This window comes from Amblyraja radiata, chromosome 2 (genome assembly GCF_010909765.2).
Source record: "Amblyraja radiata isolate CabotCenter1 chromosome 2, sAmbRad1.1.pri, whole genome shotgun sequence".
NCBI classification, from domain to species: Eukaryota; Metazoa; Chordata; class Chondrichthyes; order Rajiformes; family Rajidae; genus Amblyraja; species Amblyraja radiata.
The window spans coordinates 37,818,109-37,831,676 of NC_045957.1; positions in this window are offsets into that span (position 1 = coordinate 37,818,109).

A 13,568-nucleotide genomic window follows, 5' to 3' on the forward strand; every position below is an offset into this window, starting at 1 on the left:
ATGTTGTCAAGCTGGAAAGGGTTCAGAAAAAATTTACGAGGATGTTGCCAGGACTAGAGGGTGTGAGCTATAGGCAGAGGTTGAGTAGGCTGGGTCTCTATTCCACGGAGCGTAGGAGGATGGGGGGAGATCTTATAGAGGTATACAAAATCATGAGAGGAATAGATCGGGTAGACGCACAAAGTCGCTTGCCCAGTATGGGAATCGAGGACCAGAGGACATAGGTTTAAGGTGAAGGGGAAAAGATTTAATAGGAATCTGAGGGGTATCTTTTTCACACAAAGGGTGGTGGGTGTATGGAACATGCTGCTAGAGGAGGTAGTTGAGGCTGAGACAGGTACATGGATAGGATAGGTTTGGAGGATATGGACCAAACGCGGGCAGGTGGGACTCGCGTAGCTGGGACATGTTGGCCGGTGTGGCCAAGTTGGGCAGAAGGGCCTGTTTCCACACTGTATCACTCTATGACTCTATGATCCTAGACTCTTAGAGGGGTATATGATCCCAGATGCCTACATTTAACCCATACACATATTACATTTTTCCTGACCAGAGCATGTTTCTCTCATCATACTGATTTCCTTATTCCCACCTGCCTTGTCCATCACTCTAGCAGGAAGATGCACATAGTAAACTCTCACCATCTCACTTTGCAAAGTATCCCACTTCCCTGACATCACTTTTGCCTGCAAACAACCCACTACAAGCAACTTTTCCAAGCTCCTGGCTATTACTAGCAACATTGGCCTTGCCCTGAATCAGAACTGTAATTGAGGACCAGCCCTGACTTTATTCATAATTGTTTTTAAACTAATAGAACTGTGGCCTGTGATCCGAAACATGCTCGCCCACTGACACTTCACTTGCTTGCTCTGCCCTATCCTCAAAGTCAAGATTTGCTCTCTCCTCAGTAGGCGATATACATATTGCTTGCTGAACCTTTCTTGAACACACTTAGAAACATAGAAACATAGAAAATAGGTGCAGGAGTAGGCCATTCGACCCTTCGAGCCTGCACCGCCATTCGATATGATCATGGCTGATCATCCAACTCAGTATCCCATCCCTGCCTTCTCTCCATACCCCCTGATCCCTTTAGCCACAAGGGCCACATCTAACTCCCTCTTAAATATAGCCAATGAACTGGCCTCAACTACCTTCTGTGGCAGAGAATTCCAGAGATTCGCCACTCTCTGTGTAAAAAATGATTTTCTCATCTCGGTCCTAAAAGACTTCCCTCTTATCCTTAAACTGTGACCCCTAGTTCTGGACTTCCCGAACATCGGGAATAATCTTCCTGCATCTAACCTGTCCAACCCCTTAAGAATTTTGTAAGTTTCTATAAGATCCTCCCTCAATCTTCTAAATTCTAGCGTGTACAAGCCGAGTCTATCCAGTCTTTCTTCATATGAAAGTCCTGCCATCCCAGGAATCAGTCTGGTGAACCTTCTCTGTACTCCCTCTATGGCAAGAATGTCTTTCCTCAGATTAGGAGACCAAAACTGTACGCAATACTCCAGGTGTGGTCTCACCAAGACCCTGTACAACTGCAGTAGAACCTCCCTGCTCTTATACTCAAACCTTTTGCTATGAATGCTAACATACCATTTGCTTTCTTCACTGCCTGCTGCACCTGCATTCCTACTTTCAATGACTGGTGTACCATGACACCCAGGTCTCGTTGCATCTCCCCTTTTCCTAATCGGCCACCATTCAGATAATAGTCTACTTTCCTGTTTTTGCCACCAAAGTGGATAACCTCACATTTATCCACATTATACTGCATCTGCCATGCATTTGCCCACTCACCCAACCTATCCAAGTCACCTTGCAGCCTCCTAGCATCCTCCTCACAGCTAACACTGCCCCCCAGCTTAGTGTCATCCACAAACTTGGAGATGTTGCATTCAATTCCCTCATCCAGATCATTAATATATATTGTAAATAGCTGGGGTCCCACTGTGGATGATAACATCGGGAGCTGACCTGGTTGGTGACCTACTCCGACTTCTGGCAACAGCCGCTTCGTCCACCCCAAATCGTGGGGCTTGAATCGGCCCGTTCGCGGGGCCTTTCATCGCCCGGCACGGCTTAAAACTGGCCGCGGGATCTTCCATCCCCTGGCAGGGGTTCAACATTGGGAGCCTCGATCGCCGCGACGCAGCAATTTGACCGCGGGGCGATGGAAGATCCCGCGGCCGATTTTAAGCCGCGCCGGGTGATGAAAGGCCCCGCGAACGGGCCGATTCAAGCTCCACTCTATGATCTTTGCTCCACCAGGACCTCTCCCTCCTCCAATCACCGCGCTCTATCCTCAGTCCCACCCCCTCTACTTCCGCCTCTGACCTACACCTCCCTCCTCCAATCATCGTGCTGAATCTTCATGTACCGCCCCCCCCCCCCGCCACTGCCTGCTGACCGACGTCTCTCTCGTCCAATCGGCGCCCTCGATCATCAGTCCCACCATCAGTCCCATCAGATCAACTGTCTCGCGGAAAGCGGAGATTTTTAATAGATTTTTTTTTCCACCGAATTTCAAAATCCAGATTACAAAACATGGGGGGGATTGTCCCCCACCTCTCAAAACAAGGGGGACCTGTCCTCCCCTGCCCCCCCCCCCCCACCCCTGGGATTTCTGCCCAAGCTCGCAGGGCAATTTACAGCAGCCAATTATCGTACAAACCTGCACGTCTTTGGAAGGTGAGAGAAAACCAGAGCAAGTGGAGTAAACCCACGCGGTTACAGGGGGAACGTACAATCTGCACAGGCAGAACCTGTGGTCAGGATCGAACCTGGGTCTCCAGTGCTGTGAGGCAGCAGCTCTACCGCTGCACCTTTGTAATAGGGATTGCTTGCCTTCATCGGCCAGAACAGTATAAGACAGAAAGTCAGGTTGCAGATTTATGAAATGTTAGTTAGATGGCATTTATAGTATTATATGCAGTTCCGGTCACCACATTACAGGCAGGATGTGGAAGCTTTGGATAGGGTGCAGAAGATGCTATTCATGAAGCTGCCTTGATTGGAGGGTATTAGCTATAAGGAGGGTAGGAAGGAACTGCAATTGCTGGTTTACTCCGCAGATAGACACTAAAAGCTAGAGTAACTCAGCAGTAGAGGCAACATCTCAGGAGAAAAGGAATAGGTGACGTTTCTGGTCACGACGAGGATGTATCTCGACCCGAAACGTCAACCATTCTCTTTTTCCAGAGACGCTGCCTGAGCCACTGAGTTACTCCAGCATTTAGTGTCAACCTCAGCTATAAGGAGGGGTTGGACAAACTTGGATTGTTTTTTCTGGAATGTCAGAGACTGAGGCAGGGCATGATACAAGTTTATAAAATTATAAGAGGCAACCATAGGGGAGACAGTCAGAACTGTTTTATCCTGAGTGAAACTGTGCAATACTACAGAGCAGAGCTACAAGGTGAGAGGAAGAACATTTAAAAGAGATCCTCGAGGATACTTGTTAATACAGAGAGTGGTAGGTGCCTGGAACATGCTGCCAGATGTGGTGGGGGTGGAAGCAGATATGATAGTTATTTCTAAAAGGCATTTAGACTGACATGTGGATGTGGAGTAAGTAAGTAAGTAAGTACGTTTATTGGCCAAGGATTCACATACAAGGAATTTGCCTTGCTGCTCCGCCCACAAGTAACAACATGACATACAGTGACAGTTACGAATGACTCAGAAAACACTAAACATTAATGATAATAAGACATTAATGATAAAACATTGATCAAGCATGTGAACCAACAAAATACCAGATCAAAGGGAGGCTACAGATTTTTGGCTGTTGAGTAGAGCAACTACTCGTGGATAAAAACTGTTTTTATATCTGGCTGTGGCAGCTTTGACAGTCCGGAGTCGCCTTCCAGAGGGAAGTGATTCAAAGAGTTTGTGGCCAGGGTGAGAGGGGTCAGAGATGATCTTGCCCGCTCGCTTCCTGGCCCTTGCAGTGTACAGTTCATCAATGGAGGGAAGGTTGCAGCCAATAACCTTCTCTGCTGATCGGACGATTCGCTGCAGCCCCCAGGTGAGATATCGGTCACATGTAGGCAGAAAAGATCAGTTTAATTTAGCAACATGTTTGGTATAGACATTGTGGATCGATGGGTCAGTTCCTGTGCTCTACTTTTCTAGCGCTACTATTTTACCATCTTAATTTAGTTTAGAGATTTAGCGCGGAAACCGGCCCTTCAGCCCACCGCGTCCGCGCCGACCAGCGATCCCCGCACATTAACACTATTAATAGAACACTGTGCAAGAAGGAACTGCAGATGCTGGTTTAAACCGAGGATAGACACAAAAAGCTGCAGTAACTCAGCGGGTCAGACATGATCTCAGGAGAGAAGGAATAGGTAACGTTTCGGGCCGAGACCCTTCTTCAGACTGAGAGTCAAGGGAAAGGGTAAACCTAATTGTTTAGTTTAGAGATACAGCGCGGAAACAGGTCCTTCGCCCCACTGAGTCCGTACCGACCAGCGATCCCCGCACACTGACACTATCCTACACACACTCGGGACAATTTACATTTATACCAAGCCAATCAACTCACAAACCTGTACGTCTTTGGAGTACGGGAGGAAACGGAAGATCTTGGAAAAAACCCACGCAGGTCACGGGGAGAAGGAACGTACAAACTCCGTACAGACAGCACCCGTAGTTGGGATCGGGCCAGGGTCTCCGGCGCTGTAACTACCGCTGTGCACCACTCTGCCGCCCTATGTGCTCAAAGTGATAAGAGAGTGCGCAGGGAACGAGGTCTTCCAGACTGATCTTTGCCACGTTTCTTCCTACATTTAGGTCACCCACTGAGATATTTGCACCGGCAGGAATCTTGCAGCCTGGCTAAAGTTTAGAGTTTAATGTTTCATGACATCATTTTGATTCTAAGTTTCAACTATGAGGAGTTGTTGCAATAAGCCGATCCTTCCTCTTCAGTATCCCGAGCAGTGCCAAAATGTTTAATTTATTTTACTGCAGCTTGCAGCAATTACGGCTCGTGTTGCAATGGAAAAAATTAGGAAGCAAAGTTTTCCTGACAGCAGGATTGCTGAGAAGATTCACGTCCAGATCCAGACCTGCCGCGAGTGTTGACAACTTTAAGTGATGGAATTCTTTGAATTTTTTCTCTCGTCTAAAAACCCTTATGATGCTGGCTCAGTTACAATGTGTGATCTCAAATCGACTATAGACATTGGACAACCAGGGTGGCACGGTGGCGTAGCGGTAGAGTTGCTGCCTTACAGCGCTAGAAACCCGGGTTCGATCCCGACTACGGGTGCTGTCTGTATGGTGTTTGTACGTTCTCTCCGTGACCACGTGGGTTTTCCCCGAGATCTTCAGTTTCCTCCCACATTCCAAAGACGTACAGGTTTGGAGGTTAATTGGCTTGCAAAATAGTGTAAATTGGCCCAAGTGTGTGTCGGGTAGTGATTATGAGCCTGTCCCACTTAAGCGACTTTTTAGGCGACTGCAGTCGCCACATGGTCGCCACATCTTCGCGGGTGGTTGCCGGGGAGCCGCCTTCATGGACGTGAGGAGTTCCCGCATTCTGGGAACTAGTCCCGGCCTCATTATGGTCGCCGTGAATTTTTCAACATGTTGAAAAATTAGCAGCGACTAGAATGAAGCCGCCATGGAGAGTAGCGAGAATTCTCGAGCCGTAGGCGGGTCGCCAGGAGGTCCCAGTGGGTCGCCAGGAGGTCGAAGGTTCTCTGAGGTTCTTGTAGGTTGTAACCTCTGAGGTTCTTGTAGGCTGACCGGTGAATTTCATTGGCTCATTGTGGGAAAAAAAACGTAAGCAGTAGTTTTCAGAACCAACAATTAACCGACCGGTAATGTTAAATGTCCGCCGAGTTTCACAGCCGTGTATCTCTGACTTCTTAAAAGTTGTCTCCACTCCTTCTCCCTCCTTCTCCCCCCCTCCTCCCCTCCTCTTTTAAAGAACTTACCGTACACTGTGCTTTAGCCGTCTTTTTACAGCGCCAGCCTTCCTGTTCATCGCGGTGGGTGTCTGTTTCACCTTGGCTTTGCACTGTGTGAATTTTTTAGACAGCGCTCCCCCCGCTTGCCCTGTCCCCTGCCTGCATAACGGGCTATTGAAGGAAGCGATGTGTTTGTGTGTGTTCCGCTCTGACAGTCGCCGTTCCAGTTGCTGGTTTTTCAGGCGACTGCCGGCAACTTGACTGTCTGTCCCACTTAGGCTGAAAAATCGCCTAAGTGGGACAAGCCCATCAATGTGCGGGGACCGCTGTTCGGTGCGGACTCGGTGGGTCGAAGGGCCTGTTTTTGCACTGTAGTTCTAAACTAAACTAAACTCAACTGAACTAAACTAAACTCACAGTTTTCAAGGATGTGAGGCAAGGGCAGGTCTACAAGGCAGGAAGAGATAGAAACTTTATGGAATAACTGCAAGAGAATAACCTATTCCTGCTCTTCTGTTCCCATTTTTGCTTTGTCCAGTTCTGCAGTTCTGCATTACATGATAACGAGTAGTCTTCACAGGGTGGATGTGGAGAGAATGTTGAAGACTTGAGGGAGTTTCTGGAACAAAGCTCACTTTCTGAAACCCACTTATAAGTTATAAGGTTTTGCAGCTTGCAACAAGGCCATGTGGCCCACTTCACCCATTGAATAACTACTTTGGTTCTGTCTTCACTAAGGAAGACATACATAATCTGCCGGAAATAGCAGGGGACCGGGGATCAAATGAGATGGAGGAACTGAGTGGAATCCAGGTTAGCCGGGAAGTGGTGTTAGGTAAATTGAATGGATTAAAGGCCGATAAATCCCCAGGGCCAGATAGGCTGCATCCCAGAGTACTTAAGGAAGTAGCCCCAGAAATAGTGGATGCATTAGTGATAATTTTTCAAAACTCTTTAGATTCTGGAGTAGTTCCTGAGGATTGGAGGGTAGCTAATGTAACCACACTTTTTAAAAAGGGAGGGAGAGAGAAAACGGGGAATTACAGACCAGTTAGTCTAACATCGGTAGTGGGGAAACTGCTAGAATCAGTTATTAAAGATGGGATAGCAGCACATTTGGAAAGTGGTGAAATCATTGGACAGTCAGCATGGATTTATGAAAGGTAAATCATGTCTGACGAATCATAGAATTTTTCGAGGATGCAACTAGTAGAGTGGATAAGGGAGAACCAGTGGATGTGTTATATCTGGACTTTCAGAAGGCTTTCGACAAGGTCCCACATAAGAGATTAGTATACAAACTTAAAGCACACGGTATTGGGGGTTCAGTATTAATGTGGATAGAGAACTGGCTGACAGACAGGAAGCAAAGAGTAGGAGTAAACGGGTCCTTTTCAGAATGGCAGGCAGTGACTAGTGGGGTACCGCAAGGCTCAGTGCTGGGACCCCAGCTATTTACAATATATATTAATGATTTGGACGAGGGAATTGAATGCAACATCTCCAAGTTTGCGCATGACACAAAGCTGGGAGGCAGTGTTATCTGTGAGGAGGATGCTAGGAGGCTGCAAGGTGACTTGGATAGGTTGGGTGAGTGGGCAAATGCATGGCAGATGCAGTATAATGTGGATAAATGTGAGGTTATTCACTTTGGTGGCAAAAACAGGAAAGTAGACTATTATCTGAATGGTGGCCGATTAGGAAAAGGGGAGATGCAACAAGACCTGGGTGTCATGGTACACCAGTCATTGAAAGTAGGCATGCAGGTGCAGCAGGCAGTGAAGAAGGCGAATGGTATGTTAGCATTCATTCTTGGTGAGAACACACCTCAGATTCCAATTCAGATTCAACTTTAATTGTCATTGTCAGTGTACAGTACAGAGACAACAAAATGCTGTACACCTGGAGTATTGTGTACAGTTTTGGTCTCCTAATCTGAGGAAAGACATTCTTGCCATAGAGGGAGTACAGAGAAGATTCACCAGACTGATTCCTGGGATGTCAGGACTTTCATATGAAGAAAGACTGGATAGACTCGGCTTGTACTCGCTAGAATTTAGAAGATTGAGGGGGGATCTTATAGAAACTTACAAAATTCTTAAGGGGTTGGACAGGCTAGATGCAGGAAGATTGTTCCCGATGTTGGGGGAAGTCCAGAAAAAGGGGTCACAGTTTAAGGATAAGGGGGAAATCTTTTAGGACCGAGATGAGAAAAACATTTTTCACACAGAGTGGTGAATCTGTGGAATTATCTGCCACAGAAGGTAGTTGAGGTCAGTTCATTGCTATAATTAAGAGGGAGTTAGATGTGGCCCTTGTGGCTAAAGGGATCAGGGGGTATGGAGAGAAGGCAGGTACAGGATACTGAGTTGGATGATCAGCCATGATCATATTGAATGGCGGTGCAGGCTCGAAGGGCCGAATGGCCTACTCCTGCACCTATTTTCTATGTTTCTATGTTTCTATGTTTCTAACTAGAATGTCTATCTAAACAATTCCCATCTGCCCATACCCTTCTAAATCTTTTCTATCCATGTACCTGTCCAAATATTCACAGGTTCACAATTTCACAACTTATAGGAGTAGAATTAGGCCATTCGGCCCATCGAGTCTACTCCGCCATTCAATCATATGGCTGATCTCTGCCTCCTAATCCCATTTTCCTACCTTCTCCCCATAACCCTTGACACCCGTTCTAATCAAGAATTTGTCTATCTCTGCCTTAAAAATATCCACTGACTTAGCCTCCAGGGCCCTCTATGACAATGTGTTCCACAAATTAATTACCCTCCTTTCTAAAAGAGCTCCCTTTAATTCTGAGGCTATGACCTCTGGTCCTAGACTCTCCCACCAGCGGAAACATCCTCTCCACATCCACTCTTTCTATGCCTTTCATTATTCTGTAAATTTCAATGGGTTAATTGCTTCAAATGTCTTTTAATTGCAATTGCTCCCATTTCTAACATATGTTTCCCTCAAAGAGTCATGAGACTTTGGAACTCTCTTCCATAAAAGGAAGTGGAAGCAAAAGTCTGAATGGTTTCAAGGCAGAGGGAGATAGTTACCTGATTAGCAAGTGGGTGAAAGGTCACTGCAAAAAAATCATCTATAAAATCATGAGAGGAATAAATCGGGCAGATCGGGCAGATTCTCTTGCCCAGAGTAGGGGAATCGAGGACCAGTGGCCTAGGTTCAAGGTGAAGGGGAAAAGAGTTAAAGCCCTCTCCCACGGTGTGAGTTAATTCCAAGAGTTCTCCCGAGTTTGCCCTGATTCGAACTCGGAGATTTACGGTAATGGCCACTCGTCGGTACTCGAGGCTCTCGTGAACATTTTTCAATGTGTTGAAAAATCTTCATGAGTCTTCCCGTGCTTACTTGCAGTTAGCGGGTCTTGCCGAGTACCTGCCGTTAGCGTTATGAGCCGCTAAGAGACGTTCCCGAGCTCCGACGTACCCGCTACGTTCATTCTCCGTGCTTACCACGAGTTTGATTGTTTTTAAACTCGGGAGAGCTCTTGAATGAACTCCCACCGTGGGACAGGGCTATTTATAGGAATCCAAGGGGTAACTTTTTCACACAAAGGGTGGTGGGTGTATGGAACAAGCTGCCAGAGGAGGTAGTTGAGGCTGGGACTATCCCATCGTTTTAGAAACATCGTTAGACAGGTACATGGATAGGATAGGTTTGGAAGGATATGGACCAAACACGGGCAGGTGGGACTAGTGTAGCTGGGACATTGTTGGCCAGTGTGGGAGGTTGGGCCGAAGGGCCTGTTTCCACATTGTATCACTCTATGACTCTTAGACTCAATGCAGAGCTCGTTACCATCAGAAGAGCCACAACCTTATGAAATGATGGAACATCCGAGTAACATGCTCAAGGTCCTTATTTTACGTTGGTGTGGAATATAGAAAATAGACCAGAACAGCGCAGGAATGAGCCCTTGGGCCCACAATGTGCTGAACCTGATGCCTAATTCAACTGATCTCACCTGCCTGTGCATGATCCATATCCATCTATTCCCTGCACTGCCATGTGCCTGTCTAAAAGCAAATCAGCGCTCAAGATGTGGGAATAGTCTTATTAACATTCACCTGCCCCATTATTAACATAGGGTGGCACGGTGGCGGAGCGGTAGAGTCGCTGCCTTACAGCGCCAGGGACCCGGGTTCGATCCCGAATACGGGTGTTTGTCTGTACGGAGTTTGTACGTTCTCCCCGTGACCTGCGTGGGTTTTCTCCGAGATCTTCGGTTTCCTCCCACACTCCAGAGACATTAGTTAGCTTGGTGTAAATGTAAATTGTCCCTAGTGTGTGTAGGGTAGTGTTGATGTGCGGGGATCGCTGGTCAGCGCGGACTCAGTGGACCGAAGGGCCCGATTCCACGCTGTATCTCTACACTAAACTAAACTAAACTAATGACGACAGAGGATTAAGATTTTGAGGAGAAAGTTTTAATAGAAATCTGAGGGCAAGCTTTTCACTCAGACTACGTTGGGTATATGGAACGAACTGCCAGATTAAGTAGTTGATGCAGGTACAATAATAATTCAAAGACATTTTATTAGGTACCTGAATAGGAAAGGTTTATAGGACAGAGACCAAGGGGTGGGCAAATAGCAGCAGCTTGAATGGGGGCAACATGGATGATATGGGCCGAATGGCCCGTGTCCACACTGTATGACAGTTAATGAAGAGGCGGAGATTGGCAAGTTCTTGATTAGTACGGGTGTCAAGGGATATGGGGAAAAAGCAGGAACAGGGAACTGATTGCGGATGATCAGCCATGATCATATTGAATGGCGGTGCTGGCCCGAATGGCCGAATGGCCTACTCCTACACCTACTTTCTATATATTTCTATGTTTCTGCTCTACAGTTAGCCACTGTAATGAAGCTTTATTTGCAAGTGTTTCTCTTCTGCAGCATTTTTTCAGGTAATTGCAAATTCCATGAATCTATGGGGGGTGTCCAACTGAGGCGACCTAATTGGGGAGTTTAGAAGAATTTAGGAGAGTTTGAAAAAATGTCATGTTGAAGACCTCCTTCGACTATGTTGAAGACCAGCTTCGACTAGCTACGGGAATAGTGGAGAGTGAAGACGACCTCCTTCGACCTCCCTTCGACTTCCTTCGACTATGTTGACGACTACCTTCGATTATCTTCGACTACCCTCGATTACCTACGACTGACATGCCGACCTACCACGACCTACTTCGACTAAACCTACGAGTAAAAAAAGTATCGATTTTTTCCATGGCGACCTTTTTTTACTCGCGGGCATATGTTGAAAAATACGCCACAACCTAGTTGAGGCCTCGAGTACGCGGAGACCACTCTCGAGCATGAAGGAGAGTTACAAAGACCTCCTAGGTCCTCATGTTGACCATGCTGCGAGTATGAGTCGAAGCAAACTCGCCAGAACTCGTGGATTAGGTCGCCCAAGTGGGACAGGCCCTTTACCACAGTTTACAGAGACAATAGCACAAACATGGTTTAAGTATTAGTTGCACAAACTCTTTCCTCCTTAATTTACTGGTGTGTGTGTTGCAGTGATAGTTTTATAAATATGTGAAGGGGAATAGGCATTCTCTTGTTGCAAAAGTTCCTATCTAATAACTGGTGATGGATCTGCTGGAAAACCTTGTTGCTCTGCATTCAGCTGTGGGAGGGCTAGTTGTACATAAACTGAGCTAATCCATCCACTGAAGAAGGGTCTCAACCCGAAACGTCACCCATTCCTGCTCTCCAGAGATGCAACCTGACCCACTGAGTTACTCCAGCCTTTTGTGTCCATCTTCAGAGTAAACTGACATCTGCAGTTATAATGTCATATGGAATAGGAGTAGAATTAGGCCATTCGGCCCATCAAGTCTACTCCGCCATTCAATCGTGGCTGCTCTATCTCTCCCTCCTAACTCCACTCTCCTGCCTTGTCCCCATAACTTCTGACACCCATACTGTGTAGGAAGGAAGTGCAGATGCTGGTTTACACTGAAGATAGACACAAAATGCTGGAGTAACTCAGCGGGACGGGCAGCATCGCTGGAGAGTAGGAATGGGTGATGTTTCTTCATAGACCCTTCTTCAGACTGAGAGTCAGGGGAGAGGGAGATAAAGAGATAAGGAAGTGTAAAGTGTGAAAATGAGACAAAGGGGATGGAGATCAAGGATCATGTCGAATAGATCATTGTTAAATTAAATTAAATTAAATTAAATTTCTTTATTTATATAGCACATTTTTAGTCAACTTGCATTGACCCCAAAGTGCTTCACATAATTACATTCACACACACAGGCAAAGATGGGTGAAGTGTCTTGCCCAAGGACACACACAGGCAAAGGTGGGTGAAGTGTCTTGCCCAAGGACACAACGACAGTATGCACTCCAAGCGGGATTCGAACCAGCTACCTTCCGGTTGCCAGCCGAACACTTAGCCCATTGTGCCATCTGTCGTTAGTTAGGAGAAGGCAATAACAAAGCAAACAGAGATAAACTGCAGTTCCTTCCTGCCATTTTTATGTTTTTTATCAAACCGAAACAACGTGTTTTTGGTCAAAACCACCTCCTACTCTGCGTTGCAGTGCCACCAGGGTGGACAACTCCTCAGGTCTAGACTCCATTGCTAACAATGCGTTATTCCTCCTGTAAAACAACAAACTGGTTCCGCCAAGAAAACGATACTGTTAAAAAGTAAGGCTAAAGGGCCTGTCCCACTTGGCCGTCATTTGCGCCTCATTTACGCGTCATATGTAAAATAGGTCGACGAGTCATTACGCGCAACATCGCACGCAAATCACGCATCATCATGCCGTGTGGTGCGCGTGACGTCATTAGAATACCCTTCGGCACGCGGCGACACATGATTATGCACGGTGACGTAACCATGCGTCACCACGCGATACACGTGAGACGTCGGGACGCAGCTTGCAACGCCAATGCGTCAGCGTGCGTACCCAATGCGTCAGCGTGCGTACGCGATACGTCATGCAGATGGCGCGCGAGGATATCATGCAGCACGAAATCCTGGAGCGCCGCGCGATACCACGCGCAACTCCACACTCCTCCACGCCTCTCCATGCGCCCGTCCCGTGCTACCACACGCTACCCGTGCGTCACAACGCGACGACCACATTTTTGGAGGTCTCGAAATGGCGCGCAAATGACGGCCAAGTGGGACAGGCCCTGAATAGATTGTTTTAAAATGTGGGTCGTCCTTGAAAGGCTTGACTGACCTACTCTTTTTGCAATTAATCAAACTCTCTGAGTTACCAGAGATGGATTTAAGTTTCTGGGCAACATATTGTGTGGCTAGGATAGAAATGAATGGGTGACGTTTTCGGGTCAAGACCCTTCTTCAGACTGAGAGTCAGGGGAGAGGAAGACACCGAGCCCTCTCCTCTGACTCTCAGTCTGAAGAAGGGTCTCGACCCAAAAACGTCACCTATTCCTTCTCTCCAGAGATGCTGCCTGTCCCGCTGAGTTACTCCAGCATTTTGTGTCTCTCTTCGGTGTAAACCAGCATCTGCAGTTCCTTCCTAGACATAATGCGTGCCTTTGCAACTGGAGGAGGCTTAAAGATTTATCTGCTTGAGCTGTAATCGTTCTCTGTCAGTAAACCTTTAGCAGGGCACC